General features: G+C 40.2%; 1 protein-coding gene across 3 annotated transcripts in view; it reads right to left on the bottom strand.

Annotated features, from left to right (window-relative positions):
* The window catches only part of LOC136866600 (uncharacterized), a 476,012-nt gene extending 472,580 nt beyond the window's left edge, over positions 1-3,432 (bottom strand). For 2 of the 3 annotated variants that reach the window (XM_068226767.1, XM_067143711.2), the window contains exon 1: positions 3,299-3,432. The gene's annotated coding sequence lies outside the window, so the exon portion shown is untranslated. The remainder of the gene's footprint in view (positions 1-3,298) is intronic. The other variant, XM_067143712.2, reaches the window with a different exon arrangement.
* Positions 3,433-17,593: the final 14,161 nt, after the last annotated feature.

Raw genomic sequence — 17,593 nt, 5'->3', positions numbered from 1 at the left:
TTTCTTCCGTCCTTCAAACATCCGAGTCTGAACACGCGGTCTTCGCATCAGGATGCCGATACTCTACGAGTAATTCTCAGACGGAGCAAGCGTAATGTTTTATCATCACGAGCAAGAGAAAATATTCTGACAGTTACTTCTACAGTACATAAAGGAGACGTTGTGGGCTCAAGTTTCAGATAACATGCTGAGAAACTGTACCGATTCTAATATTCTATTTAAGGCAAAATATTGAAACTGGGTCAGCTCTAATAATTCGAATACAAATTACATCTATTATAATTTATACACTAAAACAGCACTCGTTATTTAAAAGGTAGTGATTTAAGATGTAATTCAAATATTGTTGTAAAACGTTATTTCAACATTAAATTTAAAAATTTTAGCATTCATAACTCAGCTTGTAAAATGGTATGCCTATTTGCAGGCGCTTTTTCAATTAAAATAAAATAATGTCAATGGACTGACAATAAAATAAACTGAACTCGTCATAAGAGTTATACACAGAAATAAACTATAATCACACTTTCTTCAAACATTTTCTTAGCAATTAAAGCAAATCTCAGCCTTCCAGTTTGCAATGACACGAATAATAGTTCAGTCTTCTTTCGTATGCATGTCCTCGCATGTCCTATGGATGTCTGTATGTATGCATCTTACTCCGCGATAAGACTTGGAAGCTACATTTGTATGGATTGGTTCCGAGTTACGGCAGATTTCGTTGGTTACGTTGAAGAGTCATTGTAAGGTTTGTCTACACAGGAATAAACTTAGTCTGTAGTTCCAGTACAAATACAGTATAGTACAGTACATGACAAATATTCAGAGCAAATTCATGTCGGCCCATGGTGGAATGAAAACTTTGAAAAATATTGCTATCCGTTACCTTGACACTAAATGTCGAGGGCAGATATCAAACTTACTCTGAGTATCTGAACCCATAGGGGCAGCGTCTGACTCCATGTTAGGGGCGGCTGTGAACTTAATTCCTTTAAGGCTCACAACCTCAGTTTTATCTCTCGTTGATGTCTAGGCACAGGCCCGAAACCGAATCAATCGACTCAGCATGATGGAAAGATCAAGCAACGGCACTAACCCAGGTGGTATGTTAGTTCTTTGGCCCCAGGAATTAACCTGATACTCATTTATGTAGTAGGCTGAGTGAACCAAAATATAATGTGCTTCTTCAGATGTGGAAATATTGTTTCCACATTTTTCGACTTCCTGATGGGGAAGTGAACCCACGACTTTCCGAGTGAACCGAGTACGCCTTTACCACCTCGCCTAGGCAACCCTGCATTACAAATATGTGAAAATGTTCGTGGAAAAAGGGGTTATTGAGTATCCTTAAATTTCAAATGCAATCAGATACGATTGCCTGTACGTCAAACAGATCTAGAGATCGAAATGCCTATCTATAAAAATAAAATAAGAGTTTTGTCTGTACGTTGCTCAAAACTGGAAAAGAATGGTATTTCTGTATCGGTCGTGTCGACAGTGACAAGTAAATGCAGTTAATAATTTTCCGTCATGTGTGTACGAACGTTCATCACGAGAAAATGGTTGAAGAGAATTCAATGAAAATCCGTATGTAAAGTCGGCGAATAAGGCACTGTAATCTAGGCTATAAATAATTATTCACGCTGAGTGGAATGGCAGTTTAGCTTAAGGCGCCTAAAATTTAACTATCTGTGTTGTTAGTGGTACTATCAATAAATACTACGTAATTAAGGTTATAAAAAAATTGTGATCATTTATGTCTTATACATTTTTACCGAATTTCGATTTTTTGTTGCCAAGTTGATATCAACGCCGAGTACTGTTGTGTTAACTGGCGATTGTTTATGTCATGATTGTTTCAAGGTGTAAAACCGCGTGGTCATCAGTCCATAACGACAAAGAAAATTGTAAAGATGAGGAACAATCACTTGAAGAACAGGACAAGAGGGAGGACAGATAGGTCTTACGGCGACGACGATCGGATAGGAAAGGGCTAGGAATACCAAGGAAGCAGCCGCGGCCTTCATTAATGTACAGCCCGAGCATTTTTCCGATGTATCAATGCGAAACCACGGAAAGCCATCTTCAGGGCTGTCGACAGTGGAGTTCGAATCCATTATCTCCCAAATGCAAGCTCACAGCTGCACCCCTAACCGCACGGCCAACTCGCTCGGTGACTCGCCCTAAGATCACATTCGGAAGAAAGGCCAACAATATCGAAAGCTCGTAAAATTAATCAACAATTACATGACATTGACAATTGGTGTGACGTGTTTTGTCTCTTCTGCTGACACTCATCTCCCATACATGGGATTACTGGTGGGTCAATCAATCAATCAATCAATCAATCAATCAATCAATCAATCAATCAATCAATCAATCAATCAATCAATCAATCACTACTGATTTGCATTTAGGGCAGTCGAGTAGGCGGCAGATTCCATATCTGTTGTTTTCCTAGCCTTGTCTTAAATGATTTCAAAGACATTGGAAATTTATTGAACATCTCCCTTCGTAAGTTATTCCAATCCCTTACTACTCTTCCTATAAACGAATATTTGCCCGAATTTCTCCTCTTGAATTCCAACTTTATCTTCAAATTCAAATCCTTCCTACTTTTAAAGACACCATTCAAACTTATTCGTCTACTAATGTCATTCCACGCCATCTCTCCACTGACAGCTCGGAACATACCAGTTCGTCGAGCAGCTCGTCTCCTTTCTCCCACGTCTTCCCAGCCCAAACTTTGCAACATTTTTGTAACGCTACTCTTTTGTCGAAAATCACACAGAACAAATCGAACTGTTTTTCTTTGGATTTTTTTCCATTGCTTGAATCAGGTAATTCTGGTGAGGATCCCCATACACTGAAACCATACTCTATTTGGGGTCTTACCAGAGACCTATACGCCCTCTCGTTTACATCCTTACTACAATCCCTAAATACCCTCATAACCATGTGCAGAGATCTGTACCCTTTATTTACAATCCCATTTATGTGATTACCTCAATGAAGATCTTTCCTCATATTAACACCTAGGTACTTACAGTGATCCCCAACACATACTATGTCATTGTCCCATTAACGACGGTTACGCTGAATACAGGATGACATACTGACGTGATTTATTTCCAGCGAAGTTGAGGTAATACCTGGTCATCAGCACAGTAAAAAAGAACAGCAACTAGTAAAGGAGCAACATTACCACAGCGCTCGTCACGTGTTTCCAAGCCGGTAAGTACACCGGCGTAATGACACAAGTAAGGTAAACATTCAAGGAAAAGGCAATAAAGCACACCTTTCAGAACAGGAACAGGCACAGGCACTTCACAATTCACTGGTTTGTTTGTGTTGGTGCCAACCGGAAACGGAACGAGAAAGACCACTGTACCGTACGTCACTGTCTGCCAACTGTTGCGCGGGCCATGCTACACTGGACTGGTCTAGTCTGGGAGCTCGATCTGCAGCTGGACAGGGAGGCGCATGCGCACGGCTAGGCGCGTGGGTGCTGGCCCAACACCTGCCTTGACCTGTATTCTGCAAGTCGATGAGCACGAGAAGATGTTCGCGCCTTAGCCCATTAACTCACCTCTGTTGATAGCTCAACAGGCGAGATCCCCAACAATTACATCTTTAACACCGGACCGGAGAGCGCTGGCAAGCAAGCGCGGTTTTATTGCCGGAAAGGTTAACAGCCCGACGAAGTTATTGTCAAGGTAGAGCTGCTGCCCTGCCGTCTAGACCGTCTCTTTAGCTCAATGGTCAGAGCTTGTTGGGTCAGCGTGAGGCATTCGGTTCAAAGGTCCGAGGTTTGATTGCCGTTCGGGCTGGCGTCATTAATTCCTGTAGCTTACGGCTCTATCACTGGACCTTTATGTTTTCTAATGCTAATGTATACTCGTATAAATGATATGAGTAACTGCAATCACAAATAAGAGTTCTTGCAGATGATGCTATACTCTGTATGTATGTATGTTTAGTCCTCAGCCCGAAGGCTGGTTGGATCCTCAACAGCTCCACCATCAGCTGTCATAAATGGCCTAGGCATCACTGAAGAGGCGTACTAGGGAAATGACGAGTGAGGTAGTTTCCCGTTGCTTTCCTCACCGAGCCAGAAGTTGTTATTACATATCAGTCTGCCAAGTCCACTGAAATGCACGCACCAACTGACCCTATGAGCAACATTCTCACACCATTCATAGCAGGGACTGGCTGCATAAGGAATGGCATTACTAGCATCACTCATACCTCAGTCACTTTCATCTTGTCAAAGCCAAGGATAAAGCTGAGACAGATCAATGAAAGTAACAATATTGCCCTAGCCCATACCAGAAGACATAGTGCACTGTAAACACTACGTCCTGCCAGCAAAGGCATGTTATACTCTATAGAGTAATAAGTAACTGAGCAACTGCAAAAAGAAAACTGTCGATAATGTTGTGAGATGGACAGCAGACGATAAACGGGATTGAAAGTTAGATTTTGAGTGTCACTAGTCCTCTCGGTTTTAATTACTGCCTTGATGGGGTGAAAGTTTGTGTAAGTCACCGTAAGTACGTAGGTGTTAATATCAGGAATGATCTTCATTGGGATAATCACACAAATGGGACTGTAAATAGAGGGTACAGATTTCTGCACATGGTTATGAGGGTGTTTAGGGGTTGTAGTAAGGATGTAAAGGAGAGGGCGTATAAGTCACTGGTAAGACCATAATTACAGTGTGGATCCAGTGTAATGGACCCTCACGAAGAATACGTCATTCGAGAACTGCAAAACAAAAGCAAAGGAAACCAGCTCAACTTGTTCTGCATGATTTCCGAAAAAAGAGTAGCGTTACGAAAATGTAACAAACTTTGGGCTGGGAAGACTTGGAAGTAAGGAGATGAGCTGCTCGACCAAGCGATATGTTCCGAATTGTCAGTGGAGAGACGGCGTGGAATGACATTTAGTAGCCGAATGCGTTTGAATTGTGTTTTTATGAGTAAGAAAGATAAAGGAAAGATAGGAAGATAAAGTTGGAATTCAAGAGGACAAATGGGGAGAAGTATTCGTTTACAGGAAGAGGAGTAAGGGACTCGAATAATTTAGCAAAGGAAATGTTCCTTTGAAAAAAAAAAACTACATTAAGAATCGAACTGGACTCCGCCACCTGGGCGACTGCCCTGACTACAGACTGGTGGTTGATTGATTGATTGATTGATTGATTGATTGATTGATTGATTGATTGATTGATTGATTGACCCATCTCAGTCTCATCCTTGGCTTTGACAATATGAAAGTAAATGGTGTGTGAGCGATGCGGCCTGTGAATATCGCTCATACGGTCAGTTGGTCCGGGTATTTCAGTGGGCTTGGCAGAGTGATATGTAATACGAACTTCTGGCTCTGTGGTGAAAGGAACGGGAAAATACTTTACTTCTCTTTTCCCTAGTATACTCCTCATTGACGCCTAGACCACCCATGCGAGATTTTGAGTATAAAACCAGCCTTCGGGCTGAATAATCAACATAAGTCAAGTAGTGTTTAAGTCTGAGTACCGTGTCCTGAATATTTTCCACTGTCCCATTCGAGATGTTCGCAGAGAGGATTCATATTAAATGGCATAATGACGATATTACAGAGGTGGTGGTGATTATTATTTTAAGAGGAAGCACAATTCAGTAACGTTCTGCAAACTCTACAGGGGATACCTGCCCTAGAACAAGAGCTATGTACGGCAAGAGTTACAACATCCTAGTCATTTGTTACAATGACATCCTTACGGTATGCATTGGATGTGATGAGCTTACATATTTTTAATTTTGAAATTTCCCTGTTTGACAGCTATCCCGGACGAGGAATATCTTATTGTTTCTTTGCTAACACCGTATACATCTTGATTTACATTGATTAAAACATATCAACAATTGCATGAAGTAGGAATACTGAAACGAAGGAAGAAATTAGCTGACAGTTTTGTGACAATCACCCCCAAGCAGCTGGCGGCAATGTGATACTTTTCTTCAACAGAGTTCGTGGTGTGAACTGTTACACTCAGAAGTTCGGCGCTGCAGAATGCGTCTCGGCCCCAGTGGCCTACACCAAGGCTATCGGTGAAGCCCAAACCTCAACTGAGAACGATGGAAATCTAAAGCATCTGACACATTGTCCCAATGACAAAAGTTTAAAGGCAGTGAGAAAAAACGTCGCACGTATTTCTGAGAGCAGGCCTAGCGCTGCGCACCTCACGAGTCATGCTGCTGTATGTCCCACAGGTTCAGGACGGGGCGGACAGATGATCTAGTGCAGGGATGGCGAACCTATGCCACGCGTGTCACTAGGTGACACGCGAACATGATTTCGGTGGCACGCCACATGAAATTTTTATATACATTGTTTACTACAGACTATACATATCTGGTGCATTGTATAATCATAGAGTTCTACGTGAAACAAATAAATATAGAAAATCTGGCCCTCAGTCAGTCAGTCAATGAGTGAAATTTGACTTGTGTGAAATAGCCACTAGCGGGTAATTTGGATACGGACCTCACAAACACGTTTTCGGTGCTGAAAAAAGCAACAACAGAAACTTAACAATGGTAGTGACCGGATTCTTCAAGAATAGTGGACAAGGGAATTCGGAGTGATAGAAATAAGTAAAAGCTTTGTGTCCCTGTGTTCGAAAACAGTTGTATCCAGCACATTTAATGTAAACCGCCATTTTGAGATAAATCATACAAATGAAGAAAGAAGGGAGCTCGTTTTACAAAACAAACTAGTTGTCTTTCAGGCCAAGGAATAATATTAATGCAGCTGTCTCACGGCACAGGAAAACTCTTTCTGACGGTGAGTTCGTGAAAAAGACTTTCTTATTGACGTCCGACACATTATTTGAAAAATTTCCTAGCAAACAACAAATAATTAACAGAATTAAAAGAAATGCCAGTCAGCAGAAATATGTCAAGCATAGAATAATAAGGATGGGTGAAGATATTTCGGAGCGATTTAAAACTGATTCGGATGTCTCCCAGATGTATTCAGTATGCCTTGATGAAAGCACGTATGTGACCTAACAAGCAAGGATGCTGTTTTTGTCCGATTTCCTTGTTGAAGTGTGGTGAGGAAAGAATTACTTACAGGGAAAGATATAATGAACGAAGTGAAGCAAGAACTTGTATTAAAAATGGGGTTTGACTTAAAGAATATTGTATCTGGGATAACTGATACTGCCCCAGGTGGGTATTCATAATGGGTTTATGAAATTTCTTAAAGAAAAATTTAAACACCCTTTTTTACAGTTCTAAATAATTGTCAGTCCTAAAAAATTTACACGAAGTGAAATCTCACTATGGCGTACATGAACAATAACGTTCGCTTGATGAGTCATGGGCAAGTATTTTAGAAGCATGTCGAGCTCTTGGACGAAATTCACTTCTTCGTAGCAGAAAAGCATGACGAATTCCCAGAATACACGGACCCTATTTGGCTGTGTGTTTGAATATTTATCCCTGACTTTACAGCAGTATACAGTGATATAAATAAGGAACTGCAAGGAAAGGGGCAAACTGCAGACAGATTGTTTGAGATCATAGAATCATTCTGGTGAATAACTTTTTTGATTTTGAAACAAAGACATTTAAGAACTTTCCTTCACTTAAAGTACAAATTGAATTTACATCAAATTTTTCAGATCAATTAACTTTTGAAGACACAAAAAGTATTTGTAAGAGGTATGTGGACGTCTCACAAAATTCAAAACAAATAATTTCCCAATTTTGACATTTGGAGAAAACATCACGTATTTTTGTGGTTTCCCTTCCGATATCCTGATGTCTATTCGGCTTCTGAACTCCTTTCTATTGTTGATCACATCTGCTGTAAGTCTCATTTCGTCTGCATCAAAGGTAATTTTTATTGACCATTTAGAGATGGAGGTGATTGAATTTCAAGAAAGCAGTACATGGGTGAAGAAATTTGTACAACTTGGTGAAGCATTGGTGAAAATCGAGTGTGCTGTGGATGGTGAATACTCTCTCCAGAAGCCAGAGAACTTATAGTTGAACAGTGGAACAGCCTCCCACAAAATTTTCGGCCATGAAGAAATTTGCTATAGCGCTACTTACTTTGATTTGGGTCATCGTGCGCCTGCGAGGAGCTATTTTCTACAATGAACTTAGTGAAGTCAACAGTTATGAACAGTCTTGTTTCGACCTAAGTGCTTCTTGTATGTTGCTGAAGACAACATGTTACGAACCTACTAAGATTCAGCAACAAGTTTCACGCTAAATGTGAGAACAATATTTAACTTAAAGTTCACTGGCAATATTAGTATTTTTTATTGTAATATATAATTATATTTAATGATGAATTGTGTTACAATGGGAGCTTATTATTCTCAAAAATTGCGTATTAAAAATGTATTTTTGATAAATTTTGCAAAATACGACCACGGAACATGCAATCATGTATTTAAAAGATATGATAAATAAATAAATAAATAAATAAATAAATAAATAAATAAATAAATAAATAATATATTATGGAGCATAATTAGGAAAGGAAGTGGGGGTGGGGTTAGCCAGAGCTTAAAGGAAAATAACAAGTGGCACGGTAAACAGTTGAGAATAATAAACCAGACTTAAAGTGGCACACTATTTGGAAAAGGTTCGCCATCCCTGATCTAGTGTTTGCTCCGACAGATCGATACTGCTAACCAACAACCATGCGTTACTCATCGTAAATACTTCCTCACCTCATACTTCTGACTTAATTATATAGATAACAGAGGGCTGGTATTTCACTCCCGTTTACTTCTACATCCTTGAGGGAACACACTGCAGGGCTGCTGTTGTAGGAGTAATATAGTTTTCTTTTTATAGGTAGATCTACTAAAATGAAATTCAATCTTTCGGGTTTAGTGTTCTCTTTTCTTGGTTGGTCCGACACCACCACTGATCTCTCCAGGAAGCTAATAGACCAGTGAACGATGGCTACGACCGCTGGTAATGCTGTAAAATTCAAAATTTTAATTTAATAATAATAATATGAACTTGAAAGACTGATATTTTTGGACGTAATTACAGAATGGACGCATCTTTGGAAGAAAAAGTTAACAACCACTTGGATTCAAGAGATCAAAAAAGACTTGGACAGAAACAACATCAGAGAGTAAGAAGTAATAGAAACAGAAATGTTCAGGAAGAAAGTTTTAAAGATGGAAGGATTCCTAGGGAGGGAAGGAAAGAAAACCGGCACAAAGTGGTCTGAAGAAAGAAAAGAGAAACATAGTGAAACAATAAAGGAATATTGAAAGAAAAAGAAGGAACAATAACAAAGGGTGAAGAATTGAAATTGGAATGAGGTCCCTAGTAGCCCCTAACGCAATAATAATAATAATAATAATAATAATAATAATAATAATAATAATAATAATAATAATAATAATAATGCATGGCATCTGTATAGACTTGGTTGTGACCTAATGAGGATGAAATGGATGGCGAAGACATCATAAACATTCAGACCCTAAGCCAGGGGAATAGGGATGTACTGAAACACTACCGATAGATGTCTCACGTGTAGTACCCGGTATGCGCTTGTCGATCGTCATTTGTTTGTATGTGTTTTTTAGGAAGTTACCTAGTTAAATGCTGAAGTTAAAGATTTAATATATCGTTACGGCAACAAAGACAACAAGAAAATTGTGATGCCTGACTGTTGCTGTGTCCCAATGTCCCAAAATCAAGATCGACCGTATTCATACCATCAATTTCCTAAGCAAGATGCTTTCCGTAAAAAGTAGTTGCATGCGATTCGTAGGCAGGATCTACGAAATAAAAATGACTCCTAATATCAAAGTCTGCTAGAAACATTTTACAGTTACTGAAACTGGTAAGTAAGCTAATTGGTACTAATTAAGAAATAATTTTATAATAAGGTAGTACATTCTGAAAAGTTAATAGGGCCTATTTCAATAATTTTAGGCGAAAGACGAAGACTTAAGGACGCTGTACCTTCGATATTGTCATGGTATTGCACCGGTACCTTGGAAATAACTCCAGGAGCAAGAAGATATAGGAGTAGAAAAACAGCCATAAAACCGTGTGCGGTACGGTACCGTGACACTGGAGCACCATCACTTGCAGACTTCCTGAACAGGAAATAACTCATTACTTCCAAATTTGAAATTTTTATACCGGTATTTGTCTTATGGTCCGAAACAAGATCCTGAAACTCGTGCGCTACACGGAAATGAAGTTCAGTCGTACTGGATGTAGCCCCAGGCACTGCTGTCACACCAATGTCGTGCCTTATGTACGCCTATAACCGGCAAAGAAAAGAAAAAACGCCGTATTAGGAATGTTTTCAAAATGCTATTTGTACTTTAAGAATTCAATCTTAACAAAAATGCTAAAAGGAGGAGTTGCTGCATTTATTCCTTACTGGTACCTTTCAATCAACTCTTTCATTTTTCCGGATATTTTTTCGCCCCTTTTCTTCAATTCTGCTTCCAAATCCGCAATCGTCATTGCACCTATACCATTTCCCGTCTTGTTGAAAACATTAACAGAATATGGTAACTCCATTTTAATGCATTTACAGCAAAAGTTTCGTTTCGATGATCGCAAATGTAGGAATACTCCATGTAAGTCCATGTAAAACAATCGAGCAGCGGAAAGCGCATACCGGGTACTACCATTACGCTGCCTAGCGGACAAGTTTTGCGTGATGCATCCCTATTGTGATTCTGAGAATTGAACCGGGGCCATCTATCCATTTAGCCACAAAGCCGGACTTTAATTTGCTAAACCTTAGACTACCATCTCCACTGATCAGGTATTGACAGTAGCAGAGGCCAGGGCAGTAGCTTGTGAAAACACAGCAGGCTACTCCGGTGCCTATTGGCTGCAGCTCAAAACGCTTAAGGCTTGACGTTCACTAAACCAGCTATCGAAAAATGATAACCTAAGTCTAGTGGTAGCCCACGTTTTGATCCCAGTATACGCCACTGCTCGGCGCACGTATTTAAACACGTATTATTTACAGAAGAATGGAAACACAAGTTGAAACTGAGTCGGGAGAAAACCAATTTTGCTTTGGAATAAATGTAGGAAAACGTGAAGCAATCCTGACTTTACGTCTGATCTTAGAGGATCGAATTAAGAAGGACACGCCTAGATATATGGTGTTCGTAGATCATGAAAAGGTATTCGATAATGTTGATAGGACCAAGCTATTTAAGATTCTGAAGGTGATAGCGATCAGGTACCGAGAAAGAGGAGTTATTTACAATCTGTATAAAAATCAGTAAGCAGTGATAAAAAACGAGGGCTTTGAAAAAGAAGGAGCAATCCAGTTGCAGTTTGCACCCCCCACCCCTTTTCAATGCTTATGTAGGACAGGCAATAAAGGAAATCAAAACGGAATTTGGGAAAAGACTCACAGCCTAAGGAGAGGAAATCAAAACCCTGAGATTTGGTGATGATAGTTTTATCTGACACTGTACAAGATCTGGAGAAATTGCTGAATAGTATGGGCAGAGTTTTGGGTAAGGATTACAAGATGAAAATACATAGGTCCAAAACAAAAGTAATAGAGTGCAGTCGAACGAAGTCAGGTGATGCAGGAAATATTCGATTAGGAAATAAAGTCTTAAAGAAAGTGGATGACTGTTGTTACTTGGGTAATAAAATAACTAACGATGGCAGAAGTAAGGAGGACATAAAATGCAGACTAGCACAAGCAAGGAAGAGCTTTCTTAAGAAACGAACATTGATGTAGCAATTAGAAGAATGTTTCTGAAGACTGGAGCGTGGCATTGTCTGGAAGTGAAACATGGACGATAACTAGCTCAGAAAGAAAGAGGATAGAAGCTTTTGAAATGTGGTGTTACAGAAGAATGCTGAAAGTGAGATGGGTAGATAGAATCACTAATGAAGAGATACTGAATCGAATTGGCGAGAGGAGATCGATTTGGCTAAATTTGAGCAAAAGAAAAACTAGAATTATAGAACACACCTTACGACATCCAGGACTTGTGCAGTTGGTTCTTGAGGGAAGTGTAGACGGTAAGAACGAAAGGGGTAGATCAAGGTATGAATATGACAAGCAGATTAGAGCACATGTAGGATGCAGCAGTTACGTAGAAATGAAAAGGTTAGCACAGGATGGGTTGGCATGGAGCTGCATCAAACCAGTCTATGTTCTTCCACTAACAGAAATATAACCTGAGTAGCTGCCCCACATTAATGCCGTAGTTTCCTTATGTTTTCTTCGGGTAATAATATTTTTTCTCTACTGAAAATGTTGAAAACTAATGCAGTGCTTTCCAGTTCCACCCGATTCAATTTTCAGGGATATTGCTTGGTTTAGAAAAGTAGCGAGCGGCCCTTAAAGTGTCGTCCCTAGAAAACGAAAAGTGTTTTCTTTTTCGTTTTCTGTCGACATCTGGAGTCAAATATTGGACTCATATAATGCTAAAGAAATTACATTTCACTGTAAAAGTGTACATTCTCATGAATAAGGAAGAGTTAGGTGACGGCGCAGTTCGCTGGTAAATGTTTTCAGGTTGAAGATAAGGCACGGACTCTCGAGCTTCCGTCCGAGGATGCAGTGTGGGTGAGGGCGTTGATATGTAAGGGGGAAGCGCGCTGGTGGGCGGTTTCGGGGGGAAGGAAGGGCGCGGGAAGAGGCTTTCACGTGGGCAGAGTCCATAGCAGTGTAGCAGTAAAGATGTCCTCAAACGAGCATTCGCCGGGTTCCATACAATACAATTAAATAATAATTTATGAACTTGTTTGCCCTATTACTTATAATTTAAGAAGAAAAAGAATAACTAATTATATTGAAATATAAAATTAGAGACTACGAATTTTGATTCGCGTTTTGTGAAGGTTGGCAGCAGTGAATTAGTTTGTTTTCGCGCGGAATACATGAATGAGTGTGGCGGTACTGGTCAGTAGCAAAGAAAAAAAATGAAATGGCGTATGGGTTTTAGTGCCGGGAGTGTCCGAGGACAAGTTCGGCTCGCCAGATGTAGGTCTCTTGATTTGACTCCCGTAGACGACCTGCGCGTCGTGATGAGGATGAAATAATGATGAAAACTACACATACTTCCAGCCCCCGTGCCAGCGGAATTAACCAAGGATGGTTAAAGTTCCTAACCCTGCCGGGAATCGAACCCGGGATCGCTGTGACCAAAGGCCGGCACGGAGCCGGACAGTAGCACTGTGCCGCTCAGCCCCCCCCCCCCTCTACCCCGGCCGCCACGCCACTGGTTTGGGAAGTAGTTTCTTCGTTATCCTGTTCTTATCGATTCTGTGAACGTGTTCGTAGAATTTTAATTAAATTACCTTTTTTCTTATTGTATCCGTGACTTCTTTTTTGATTTGATAAAGTTCACGTGGTTTTATTTTCATAAAAATACCATTTCCATATTTTGGTCCGAGGATGTTTCCCAGATTTTTCCTCTTTTTCCTGATGTTTTTTAATTTGTAACCTGTCGCCAGTTATCAGGGTGTCGGGTGCGTGAAGTGCCCTTGACTGTTGTACTGCCGTAAATTGGTATTTTTACTTTTCTGTTCTATTTCTTTGAGGTAATTGTGCAAGGTCTTTGCTGTCTAACAGTTCTTAATGTACTTCCCGATTTAACTCTGCTGATTGAAAATAATTTAGCCCAGATCCTTGAATTTATCTACATGGAAATAAAATATCTCTCCCGGAGCAAACTCAGGCACAGACAGAAAACATCTTGAGTCAACCTCAACACTGAGGTCGATGGTGATCGCCCATTTCTCTTCAACTTACTAGGATGATGGCAACGGCAGCTAAAAGCAACATTATTATTATTATTATTATTATTATTATTATTATTATTATTATTATTACATTATTATTACAGTGGCATCGTGGACCTCAGAGGTAAGAAAGCGTCTGGGGTGTTCGGCTGGACACGGTAGCACTTAGAGTAAAAATTCCTGTAACAAAAGAATTTGACATTTTATTTCTTTCCTCTCTTAAAACCCAAATGGATTAAGTTAATGATTTAACAAAAACCAGAAACACATATAAATTCAAAAATTCCTTGACAACAATAATATATAACGCAGGGTTTATCAACTCACACATTACAGCGGACTTGGAGTCCTTAATCAGGTACAAGTTTAATGGGAAAAGACTCCCAGTTATTAAACTACATATCGAAGACCATGATTGCTTCTAACAGGTATAACGTTATAGAGTCTGAGCTCTTATTACATAAAGGATAGCCTAAAGAAAGTGATATGTCGCTTGCTACCTTCCCAATTACACTGGTAACCAATTTGGTGACGCCATTTCATAGTGTTCATAAAGCAGTTTGCCCCAAGCTGGGCTCATCATTTACAAAGTTTTACGAGCTGTTGGAGTACTGTTCCACAGAGGAACCTAAATGTAGACACGGTTACCCGCAAAGCCATAATTCATATACAGGGGCGTATTACCCATCCTACTAGACCTTCAAAAGGAAAAGAGGCCGCTAACAAAAGGCAAGAAGGTGAAACACCGCCACTCCTTAAAAGAATATTCTGGAAAAGACAAGAACGTAAGTGGGCTCATGGCCCAGTGACACCGAGGCTAATCCCATGCTAGAAAGGCTGACTAAAAAGGGAACATTTTAAGGCCGAGACTAATTTCCAAATTAAGAGGTTGAAAAACCTTAGTGACTCAGCACAAAAGTAGAAGGGGAGAGTTGCGAGGATTCCCACTCGTACTTCCTTACATTAAATATTTTCCCAGTAGGGAATATAAATTGAGTCTGAAGACTGCGCAGAAGGTCCTACATTACAGCGAAAAAAGACAAGGTTACATATTATATTTGAAGGAAAACCGCTGAATTATTCCCCTCGAAACACACGCCGTTACCTCTTAGCGCTGGATCTTCACCCGGCCGGCCACCCCATGCTTCCTGTCCACTCTAATCTACGTCATGTGGCGTTCACAATCATTGGAGCAAATCAGACAAGACGCCCCTAATGCGTTCACCTTGAATAGAACCGCAGGGGAACGTTCTAGACCAGGGATGGCGAAGCTATGACACGCGTCCTAGTAGGTGACACACCGCACAACGTACTAGCATTTTTATTAATGCCTTTAACATGTAACAAATAGGTCGAAAATCTAGCTAGATAGCATATATTAACATTACAATTTAATAAAGAAGTATGTCACAGTTAATTCTATGGCTGTATTGTTTTACAAGTTTTATTGGGTTATTCATAATATTGACCTCTTATTTTCAGCGATGTTACATTCAGTGTAACGCAGTCTAATGCGTAAGTGAAGTCAGACGGTGGGTTTCACGATTATTTTAAAGTAAAATAACCGATGGCAGAGGAGAAAGACCTTAACTGACACACTAGACTGTTGTAGACAACATTAGAGCGCTGATGGGCTCAATTTCCATTCAATAGCCTGAGTTCTGATTGGTTAGAAAACTTCATTACAGGCATGCGATAGGCAGATTACATTAGAGAAGAACCAGGAGACGTGACAACTTTACATAAAAAATAACAAGTAAAATGGTTTACCAACTATAACAAATTAAATTTCTTAGTGAATTGATTTACGCTTAGCCCACCAGAGCTCGATAGAAAATAGATGCCAGAGCCATCTAACCAACGGTGAAGAACGTTCTTCCACTGTCAGAGGTGGCCATGGTGGAGAAGGCGCACAATTCAAATAGCCGGAGAAGGTGTACCCCTAGCACAATTATTATTATTATTATTATTATTATTATTATTATTATTATTATTATTATTATTATTATTATTATTATTATTATTATTATTACTACTACAGAAAATCTCAGACATCATATGAAAAAGAATGAGTGTGTTCTTCGGACACATCATGAGAATGCAGCAGGGGAGTCAAACACTACACATAACACAATTTCTTGCGAATAAGGGAAACAACGTACATTGGATGCAAGAGGTATAAAGAGATTTAGAAGAAATGGGAATACATTAAACAGAGATATACAACAGAGTGATTTTTAATCAAACATTCAGGCTTGCACGGGTTTTGAGAATAGAACTACGCCCAGAATAAAATCATCATGTAGAGAGGAGCGAAGAATGTTGCGAAATGTGAGAATGAAAGACCAGAAGAAACAATCCGTCCGTCCCTTCTAGTGGACCGGTTTGCTTCATTTTTATTTAATGACCTGTCGGTACATCGTGACACACTGACAGGTCTCAAAGTTCAGCCACATTTGAGTAATCTTAAAATGAAATCACTAAAAGATCGCTCCAGAAATCGCAGGCGAAGGCTTATCCTAACCCGCAATACTTAGCAGGTTGCTAAGCGACTAACTCTTCTGATATATTTGATGTTCATGCTTAGTAGCAGCCATGTTTGATTAGTACCTATCAAGTCAGAGAGTATACACTTACTCTGATGACTGAAGAATACTTTTCTTTGCTAGATACTCGTTGATTCTCCGACCTTCAGCAGCTTCTGAATACACTCAACAGATGGCAGTACGTTCTTAATTCTGCTAAGCGAAAACAGTCCACCAAGCGAGTTGGCCGTGCGGTTAGGTGCGCGCAGCTGTGAACTTGCATTCCGAAGAAAGTGGGTTCGAACCTCACTGTCGGCAGACCTTAAAATGATTTCCCGTGGTTTTCCATTTTCACACTAGGGTAGTACTGGGTATGCACCTTCATTAGGGCCACGGCCACTTGCTTCCCACTCCTAACCGTTCGCTGTCCCATCCTCGCCATACGACCTACCTGTGTCGGTGCGACGTAAAGCCAAAAAATGTCTACGTACGTACTCAGAGGAACGTATCAAGTCGACTAGCCTCCTGTATGACCATCTTGAAAATGTGGCTAGTCTACTTACCCGAACCACTATTCAGCCACTATCTGTGGCGAGATCGATTGAAAATGTTAAGACCCAGATACAGCCGAATGTTCGAAGCACAGGGAATACTGTATGGAAAGAAGACTTACAAACTACATTACCAATGAATCAATTTTTATGTATCAGTATTAATGTTCATAAAAGTATTGAGAAGGGCAGCCAAAACAACATGACTACAAGAGGCATATCAAGACGAGTCGTCTGGCCTGTGTGTAAGGACTGCTGTAGTAGACAGTATTATATTCTAGCTCGTTGGAAGAAGCCCAGTTGATACGAATTAATGTCGCCCAAACGAAAAGAATAAGAAAGATTTCAGTGTGATTATCATGTTATGCCAAAGTGCATTAGGACAATATCAGTAAATGGCCGAGCTCGATAGCTGCAGTAGCTTAAGTGCGGGAGATAGCAGGTTCGAACCCCACTGTCGGCAGCCCTGGAAATGGTTTCCCATTTTCACACCAGGCAAATGCTGCGGCTGTACCTTAATTAAGGTCACGGCCGCTTCCTTCCCACTCGTAGCCCTTTCCTGTCCCATCGTCGCCGTAAGACCTATCTGTGTCGTATTTTGACATAAATACAGTATGTCTTAATTCTGAGGGGCATCCGAAAATTTGTGTAACGAATTAGTGTATGTAACAAAATGTGTGACATGATGTTACCTAGCAACAGTACCTTGAGATGTGCACAGGCGTGTCACTGCCTCACA

Source organism: Anabrus simplex, chromosome 3, assembly GCF_040414725.1.
Source record: "Anabrus simplex isolate iqAnaSimp1 chromosome 3, ASM4041472v1, whole genome shotgun sequence".
NCBI lineage: Eukaryota > Metazoa > Arthropoda > Insecta > Orthoptera > Tettigoniidae > Anabrus > Anabrus simplex.
Note: the sequence above shows the minus strand (reverse complement) of the source record. Positions and strands in the feature narration are given on the sequence as shown.